At 37.7% G+C, this 10,122-nt stretch overlaps 1 non-coding gene across 1 annotated transcript; it reads left to right on the top strand.

The window, feature by feature from the left end:
- Positions 1-443: 443 nt before the first annotated feature.
- LOC116111513 lies at positions 444-550 on the top strand. Its single transcript, XR_004125082.1, has one exon. It is a non-coding gene; the product is annotated as a small nucleolar RNA R71 (small nucleolar RNA).
- Positions 551-10,122: the final 9,572 nt, after the last annotated feature.

Here is a 10,122-nt window from a genome sequence, read left to right on the forward strand (position 1 = left end):
TCGGATTGTATGTGTTGGAGTACGGGTTGTTTAGTTACCTCTGATTTCCTGCCAAGTAGTTCACTTGCTCCGATGATGAAGATGACGAAGCAAATGTGTTCCCCACTTGACACTCGCTGCTCACATGGTTTCCTGCACAAAAATCACAAGTTAGTTGAGGTGCTTAAATAGAGTTTACCTGCATACTTCCCAACTGTTTCTGAAGTGCTGTGAGTTGGGCTGAGATGGTTGTGAAGGCATCAACTTCATGAAGACCCGTATATTTTCTTGATATTACTCTCTCATTTGGTCTCTGATAGTTGTTGCTTGCCAAAACCTCAAGCAACTCATAAGCCTCCTCTAGTGTCTTATTCTGCAAGGCTCCTCCTGATGCTGCATCCACCATGGTTTGCACGTTACCCATTAGTCCATTGTAGAATGTTTAGACTTGAAGCCAAACTGGCAACCCATGGTGTGGACATTTCCTCATTAATTCCTTGTACCTCTCCCAAGCCTCATACAATGACTCGGATTCATCTTGTAGAAATGATGTGATATCATTTCTCAGTTTTGCTGATTTTGTTGGAGGGAAGAACTTGGTCAATAACTTCTGTGCTAGATCATTCCATGTTGTGATAGTTCCCGATGGTAGTGCCATTAACCACTCCTTTGCGTTATCCCCTAATGAGAATGGGAATAACCTTAACCTAATGGCGTCATCTGACACTCCGTTCGACTTGAAGGTGTCACAAATTTCCAAGAAGTTCGCAATATGCTAATTCGGATCTTCCTTCAAATCACCATTAAACCTTACCAACTGCTGGATCATCTGAATGATTGCCGGCTTAATCTCGAAGTTGTTGGCTTGCACCGTAGGCCTAGTAATACTCGACCCACTGCTATTAACTGTGGGAACTAAGAATTCCCTTAGTGTCCAATTTTCTGGTTCTGCCATTTCAACAGCTATTTCTTCTAAATCAACCACAAAATCCTTTCTTTCTCTTTTCTCTCTGTTAAGTCATCTGACTGTTCTCTCAATCTCAAGATCAACAGGAACCAATGGTTGACGTCTCGCTCTTTGCATAAACTGCACAAAATAAAACGAAAGAAAGTGAGATCACAAACCAACTGAAAATTGAAAAAAACAAGAGTAAAACAGACAATGATGATAACAAAAATTAAAACTCCAATCTAGCTAACCATAGAAAAACTCAATGTTAACTTAAAACTTAATCCCCGGCAATGGCGCCAAAAACTGGATATGTTGTTACTACAACATGCAATATGTAGCAAGTATACTAGTCGCTCAAGTAATAGAGTGATGAGTGAGTATCGTTCCCACGAGGATTGTTTGCTAATCACTAAGTTTCCTATTGTTCTCAAGTTGAAGCAATCGAATTCTCTTGGATTAATGGGAGCAATTTATACTGAGACTAAAACTAAAATTTAACTATGAACGCAAGATTTAAAACACGGATAAAATCAATTTAAACAAATGGGTAGGGTTTTGACTTCATTCGGACTCTATGGGTTAAACCTAAAGAATTAAACTAAATTCATATTCAAATGCATTGATTGTAAATCGAATTCTCTCAAGTGTAAACCATACCTTCTCAGGCTATGTTTTCCTACTCTTCCCTATTAACCTTCTGCACCCAACAAATTGAAGGTAAATAAATCTAAGCTCATTAAGTACAAGAATCCTAGAATGATTTCATTGATTCTTGAATCTATCTCTAGCATCCAATACTACAATGGCGATTACCCAAGAAGCCTAACGTGATTCATTTCTCAATCTCATCATGTTCATCACATATAAACACTAAATTCAGAGTAAACACACAATCAAAGCAAAATCATATGAAAAGAAAACAATCTATCACTTAACCCATGAAATTCCGAATTACAATCAAAACCCTAACCCAAAATAGGTTAGTTCATGGCTAAATCAACAATACAAACAAAAGAAACGAAAAGACCGAAGTTCAACATAATTTAAACAAGAGAAGAGAAAAGAAATCTCCCCAATTGACAAATCCACTGGTTTAATCTCGAATCTTTACCCTCTTTAGATCTAAGTTCGTCCGAAAGCTCCAAAAACCTACTCGAAGATGAACCTCTAGCAAAAAGACTAAGTTTTTCTTTTATACCTTGCCCAAAATCCTCAGAAAACACTAAAAAGTAAAACTGTGCATTTTACAAAAACTGGAAAATGCAGACTTCGCCGCGGCGAAGAAGAAATTTCGCCGCGACAACAAAAGAAGCTGAATCGGTGCACCTTCGCCACGGTGAAGCTTCCTGAAGAATTCTAAAATTACATAATTGCCCTCCGCATGCTTCTTTGCTTGAATCTTCGATCTTCGGTGCTCTCCCTTGGGCACAAGCTTCATCGTGCTTGACTCTACTTCAGAACTCTCCCAACTTCTGAGATCTGCTTACTTCTGAGTCAAGAAATTCCAATTCCGTCTTTATTCACTCAAATTGCCCATTTTAACCTGAAACACGAAATTTAAGGATTAAGTAGCAATTTAGGCGTAAATGAACTAAAAAGTATCTAAAATCCGGCCTAAAAGCTTAAATAATATAGTATAATCCTCGGATTATCATAGTGGTTAATCTTACATCAAGAATTGAGTCACCAAATGATTCTGTCACTGTAAGAAGCACAATTTCTACTTCAAAAATATGAAATTCCACTGGACAAGTTTAATTCTATGGATTTTCACAACAGTTCAGCACACTCTGTAGCAACAGTTGACACTAAAGATTTAGTAGCATCAAACACTATTTCTCTACCTTCTAACAGTACCTATATTGTGTCTCAAGTTGCTGGTCATTCTCTTGATGCAATTGGCCATCACAAGATAAGTAGTACCTATCCTGTTTCTGGTTCTTAATATGGACAAGTTGCCTTTCCTAATCAATTTGGTGAATATGTTCACTCACAACCTCCCTTCATTCAACAATTTGGATACAATTTAGGAGCTGATAGACCTACTTCTTATGATCAATTTGGAAGAGGTCATGGTAGAGGAAATGGTAGAGGAAAACCTGTGTGTCAAGTTTGCAACAGACATGCCACATTATTGTTTAGTGCTATCACCGTTTTAATTCTAACTACAATGGTGGTTTTTCACTACCTAAACTACAAAGTCAATATGGAGTTTTCAGTGGCTTAGCTTAACAGCACTATGGTGGTTTTCATGGTCCAAGTTACTCGAGTTCTAGTCAAGGATCAAATAGCTTTCATGTGCCTAGCTACCAAGGCTATCAATGACCTAACTTGCCTCCTACACCCTAGAATTATAGGGACTTTGATTACCCAAATCAATCTTACAATTTTGGTTTTATGTCAGCACCACCATCTCAGAAATCTCAACAATTTCCCCAACACTCTACTTTGCAATTTCCTCAGCACTCTGGTGGCATTAATCAAGTTCACTTTTCTGCCCAAGCTGTCCCATTTCCCAGTCGAATACATAGTTCTGGTCCATATGTGAACATATCTTCTTTGGGAACTTCATGACATTCATCAAGTGCAAATCAGGGACCTAATAGGATTGTCATGACAACTTCATCTTCTACACCACAAGGCCCTATTTGGTACATGGACTCCAGAGCCACTGATCATGTTACATCTGATCTAACTCAGCTATATACAAGCCATGACTATGATGGAACAAGTTAACTTCAAGTGGGTAGTGGTGAGTTTCTGCATATCTCTCATACTAGTTTTACATTATTACCTAGCAAACTACAAACTAAATGTCTACACCTAAAACATGTTCTTTGTGTTCCTAGAATAACTAAAAACTTTCTTAGCATTTCCAAGTGAAGATAATAATGTTGTAGTGGAATTTAATTCTGATTGTTGTGTTGTCAAGGACAAAGTCACCAGAGCAATTTTACTATAAGGAGAGCTTAATGCAGGCTTATACCAATTGACTCTCACATCTCAATTACCATCTCCTTCTTGTTTTCCAAACTCACATACCTTTTCAAAGAATAGCTCTTATATTGCATCAACATATTCTGAAAATTTACCAAAACATTCTATTTGTAATAACAATAGTGCAGTTTCGAATGCAATTCCCAAGAATAATGTAGTTTCAAATATGCTTTCCCAGAATAATGATGTTTCTATTTTTAATTCAGCAGTATCCAGTGCTTGTGATGTTTGTGCTAAAATTGTTTCTGAATGCAATAATACTAAATGTGCTATTACGAGTACTGGTTCTACTAATTCTGTTGCTGGCATTGCTTATTCTCCTTATCATTCTGATTGCTCATTGTCTCATATTCCTGACTTTACTTTTTGTAAGGTTACAAATTCTACATGTGACAAACCTTCTATTTACTTAGCTAATTTCAATAACACTAATCCTATGATTTGGCATAAGAGACTAGGACATCTTCATGCTATTGGTTTTAGGAAGATTATACATAGCATGTCTCAATTTGATTCATCTTCAATTAAACAACTTTCTTCTGTGGATTTCTATGATGCTTGCCACTTAGGCAAAATGCATCAGAGCAACAACACCTTTTGAGCTTGTACATAGTGACATCTGGGGACCTTCTCCCTTAGCACCCACTAAAGGATTTAGGGACTATGTTCAATTCCTAGATGATTTTAATAGATATACCTGGTTGTTTCCCCTTAGAACAAAAGCTGAAGTCAAATCCATCTTTGTCAAATTTCATCACTTTGTTGAAAGACAATTTAATTGCAAATTAAAATGTCTTCAATCTAACCAAGAAGTTGAATATAGAAGTCTTATACCCTGTCTCGCTACTGAAGGTATCCAATTTAGGCATTCATGCTTATACACTCACCAACAAATTGGTCGAAGTGAAAGAAAACATAGGCATATAGTTGAAACAGGATTAACTCTTCTTGCGCGTGCATTTATGCCCTTAAATTTTTGGTGGCTTTCATTTGAAACTGTTCTATTTTTTATAAATAGAATGCCTTCATCAGTTTTGAATTTTTATTTTCTTTCTCATATCAAGTTTTTTTCATAGAACCCCTGTTTATTCTACTCTAAAGGTATTTGGCTATGCATGTTTTCCTTTTTTAAGAGTCTTCAATAAGCACAAATTTGATTGTCATTCATCCAAAGTGTTTTTGTGGGGTATAGCCTAATTCACAAAGTTATAAGTGCTTTGTAACAACTACATAAACTAATACAATACATGCATAATAACAATAGAAAATTGGGCCCAAAAACTTTCTTTTCATAAAGTCATAGTTTTTTATACACAAAGAGTGTTGTTTACAAAAATCATTTTAAAAGACAAACAGGGGAAACAGTGTAGCTATTGCTCCTCGCTTGCCAACGCCCCTCGACGAGCATCATCACCTAGATCCTGCATCCACAAAGGAAAATAACGGGGTGAGCACAAAATAATGCTCAGTAAGTAAAACGCTCTATCTGTCTGTCCCCGTATGTATTACTCTTAATTCTTTCCTTACACTATTTCTGTTTCTACTAAACGTCATGGCCTCATCTTACCTAAGGTACGGCCGGATGGCGTTCACACAGCACCATCTCACTCTTCATGACTATCGGGTGGAATTCACACAGCACCAACCCGTTCTTAGTGGCTACCGAGTGGGGATCACGAAGCACCTACCCGGTTTTCGTAACTATCGGGTGGAGACCACAAAGCACCTACCCGTTCCTCATGACTTTCGGGTGACGATCACAAAGCATTAACCCGTTTCTAATCACTGTCGGGTGATGATCACAAAGCATCAACCCATTTCTAATAAATGTCGGGTGATGATCACAAAGCATCAACCCCTTTCTAATAACTAACCGGGTGATGATCACAAAGCATCCACCCGTTTCTAATCACTGTCGGGTGATGATCACAAAGCATCAACCCATTTCTAATAAATATCGGGTGATGATCACAAAGCATCAACCCTTTTCTAATAACTAACCGGGTGATGATCACAAAGCATCCACCCGTTTCTAATAACTATCGGGTGATGATCACAAAGCATCAACCCATTTCTAATACTCTTCTCATTCACTCTACTCTAGCACTTCTCATTCTCTCTACCCTTAGAGTAGTTGCATCCACAAAGTTCTCTACTCATAGAGCAAGTGCATACACAAAGTTTCCTACTCTTTCTTAGGTCACTTCTCAATGCACAATTAATGCCTATGGATGGTTCATCTCCACTAATGCACTTATGAAATGCCAACATGCAATGTTGCAAGAATTAAGGTTCACTACTCATACTCAAACCTCTATTAGGCATTTCATCAAACAACTCAAGTGCATCATAAAACTCTACTATAACAATAATTCTAAATCTTTCTCTAACCATCCAAAATGGGGAGAAACCCCCTCACATAGCCACATAACCTGCCAAAGAAAGACACTTCCAAAAAGATTCCTCAATACCCTTCAATTCCATCTCAAACTACCTTTCCAACCCACATCTCACTTCTTACATTTGAAAGGTATAAACAATCACAAAGCACTAGAAATCTCTATTTAAGCCTCAATAACATGGCATATAACATGTATATAACATACATACATAAGTGCTATCAAAACCCTAATCAAGAAAATTCCCAAATCTCAACTTGGGTTGGGGTTTACTTACCTTGTTATGGAGAGATTTCACTAACTCTTCCTTTCACTTGGTTTGCTTGACTTTTTCTCTACTCTTAAACAAAAGAACAAAAACCCTCAATATTCAATATATACTAAAACTCACAAAGCTTCACAACCAAAGTAAGAATCCTTACCTTAGGATGCCTTAGGTTGATTTTCTACCCCAAATCACTCCAAAAGCCCTTTAAAACCCCTTGATTAAAAGAAAGAGAAATTGAGAGGAAGCAAGAGAGGAGAGTGGCGTTGGAGAAGAAGAATGAAGGGTTTGCAATGTCTTAATTCCTTTTAATGAAATTTATACACAAGCATTCCCATTTTGCCCTTACTCTTCTTTGGGAATTCTATCTATATCCTTTGATTCATTACAAACACACCCCCACAGCAACATATTCTCCATGAAAATTCCTTACATTTTACTCCCCACTTTTCTTGCTAATTAGGGGTAGAATGGTCAAATTGCCCTTAGGGAAGAGAACATCTAAAACTTAACAAACATTTTGGTTGGACTGTCGTCGCGGCAAGGAAGATTCTGTCGCCGCGGCGAAACTATCCAGAATGTTTCCCCCGTGGCTTCAACACCTCTTCGCTACAGCGAAGATTCTTCTTCGCCCCGGCGAAGCTTGGCACACTGAACTTCTTCTATTTTCAACCAATTTCAGGGCAAGTATTCAACATAACACTCAATCAAAGGTCAACCAAACAATATTACCAAGAAACCAACTCAAATAAGAGCAAAAGAAGAAACAATAACTACGTACCTCAAGTGGGGCGTTACATGCTTGACTTCTGCAGGAAAAATCATCATTACACCTAGTGTTAAGTTCAATGAAACTGTCTTTCCTTTTTCAAATGGTTTTCTTACTTCTTCTATACCTTTATAATCTTCTTCAGATGACTCCTGCCATCCTTCTAATTCACATTTTCCTTTTGAAACTGTGCCTAATGTGAGTTCCCTTGCATTACCATGCTCTAATACTAAGTCTTTTTCATCATTGCATTAGTCTCATATTCCTACTGCATCTTATTATCCTATATCTGTTTTTGATAATACAGAACCTGATCCTTCCTCTCAAACTCAACCATTATCACCACACTCACATCCTTTAAACCCATCCATTTCAACATCAAACTATATTCTAGTCCCTGAACCTGGTTCTTCCTCTCAAACTCAACCATTGTCACCTCACTCTTATCCTTTAAACTCACCTATTTCACCACCAAATGATATCCTAGTCCCTTATTCACAATCCCCTATTTCTTCCCAACTTGGTCCATCATACAAATCTCCTAAATCTCCACAATATGTTCCCTCAAATTAGTCATTCTCCACTTGTCCTCTTGAAGTTGATCTACTTCACCTATAGTCCTCTTGAAGTTGATCTACTTCACCTATAGTCCTCTTGAAGTTGATCTACTTCACCTATAGTCCTCAGTTTCTCTTGAGAAATCAGTTGTTTGTCCTAATCTCCATCCCATGATTACTAGAGCAAAATTAGTAGCTCTTACTAAAGCCAAAACAATCTATTCTGATCATACTGCCTGTTCAGCAACAATTACTACTATTCTTGAGCCACTTTCAGTTTCTAAGGCTCTCACTTCACCATAATGGAAACAGGATATGAAGGTTGAATTTGATGCTTTGCTGGCCAATAATTGATGGTGCCTTGTCCCTTTCACAGCTGGTATGCATGTACTAGGGAATAAGTGGGGTTTTAGAACCAAGTTTCATGCTGATGGGACATTGCAGAAGTCTAAAGCAAGGTTAGTTGCAAAGGGGTTCCAACAAACTACTCAACTGGATTATTTTGAGACCTATAGCCCTATCATCAAACCTTCCACTATTAGAATTATACTCACCTTAGCTGTTACTTACAATTGGGATATTCAACAAATAAATGTAAATAATGCTTTTTAAAATGGTGAACTTCATGAAACTGTTTATATGTTCCAACCTCTTGGTTTCATTGATCATACTAAGCCCACTTATGTATGCAAACTTCTTAATGCAAACTTCTTAAGGCTCTCTATGGCCAAAAACAAGCCCCTAGGCCTGGTTTGACAAGTTGAAAGAAGCTTTACTTGGGAAAGGATTTCAAAATTCTATTTTTGATACTAGCCTGTATATTCATAAGCAAGGAGGCAAAGTTACATATGTACTCATCTACAATATTTTCAAAACCGACCCAGCCCGGCCAGTTTAATCGGTGCTACCAGGAACTGGTCACTAAGCCAGACCAGTTAGGGTAAAAAGCCAGTAATATGAATTCACCCGGAATGACCCACAGTTGGACTGATGATACTGTAGCAAACGTTGGTCCAACCAGTTTTAGAGGAAAACAGGGTTAACTATTCCCCTATATTCCAAATCCCTAATGACGTTTGGACCATGGTTTTTGGCTCTCTGATTTAGGGTTCATTCTTTGTTAAAATGAAGAAGAAGAAGTAAGGGAAGAGGAAGGAAGAAGTGGCTAGTCCGATTTGGACCTCGTTTGGCCAGATTTGGACCTCGTTTGGCCAGATTTGGACCTCGTTTGGCCAAGGCCTTCTTGGCCGTCAAGTGAAGTAAGGGGGAGGGGAAGGAAGAAGAAAGAGGAGGAGATGAGGAGAAATAAGAAAGTGATGGGGAGAGAGAAAAAAGAAGACAGTGACGAGGAAAGAGAAAAAATTAATTAATAATAAAAGCTATAGAGTGCGTTTCTTTATTTCAAATTTACAGAGACTTACGGGTAAATTGTAAGGGTGTATTTGTAAGTTTTCAAACTTATAAGGATTGATATGTATTTGTTTAGAGATGCGACTATTGTACACCGGTTAGCCTGACCGGTTCAACCTGAGAAGGAGCGGTCTGATTTTTAAAACATTGCTCATCTATGTGGATGATATTCTACTTACTGGATCAGATAGTGAATTCGTTCACCACTTGGTACAAAATCTCAATGATCAGTTTTTACTTAAAACACTTGGAGCTATGCATTATTTTCTTTGTTTGGAAGTGACTAGGAACCCAACTGGCATTCATTTTAGGCAGTCCAAATATGCTACATATTTATTGTCTAAAACTCAAATGTCAGCAGCTCATCCTTGTGTTACTGTTATGGGTCTTGGTACTAAGTTGTCCCCTGCAGGTAGTGCTTTCTTTGACAATCTTAATCTTAACTGAATGATAGAGTGGAATTTATATATTTTTTATTCCTTTCATGTTATGTTTTATGCCTAGTTGAGTTGATTAGAGGTTATTTTATAAGTTTGGCATATTTGGATAGACTTTAGGAAATAATTGAGAAAAGATTAGGAAATTCCAGATTTTTATAATTCTGACCAGTGCTGCCTTTTTCAGGTTTTTCATGGAGTCATATTTCTCAATTGCAAAAGTGTTCTTCAGAAAAAGTAAAGTTGACGAATCAAGCTTTCCAGGAAGGTATTATGGGCGAGAATCCGAGTTCGTTTGGGTCTTCATTAGTTGTTGCAAAGCCAGACCTGGAATCCTAGTCGCAGAAGGATTTCCTG

This window comes from Pistacia vera, unplaced genomic scaffold (genome assembly GCF_008641045.1).
Source record: "Pistacia vera cultivar Batoury unplaced genomic scaffold, PisVer_v2 Contig640, whole genome shotgun sequence".
Classification (NCBI taxonomy): domain Eukaryota; kingdom Viridiplantae; phylum Streptophyta; class Magnoliopsida; order Sapindales; family Anacardiaceae; genus Pistacia; species Pistacia vera.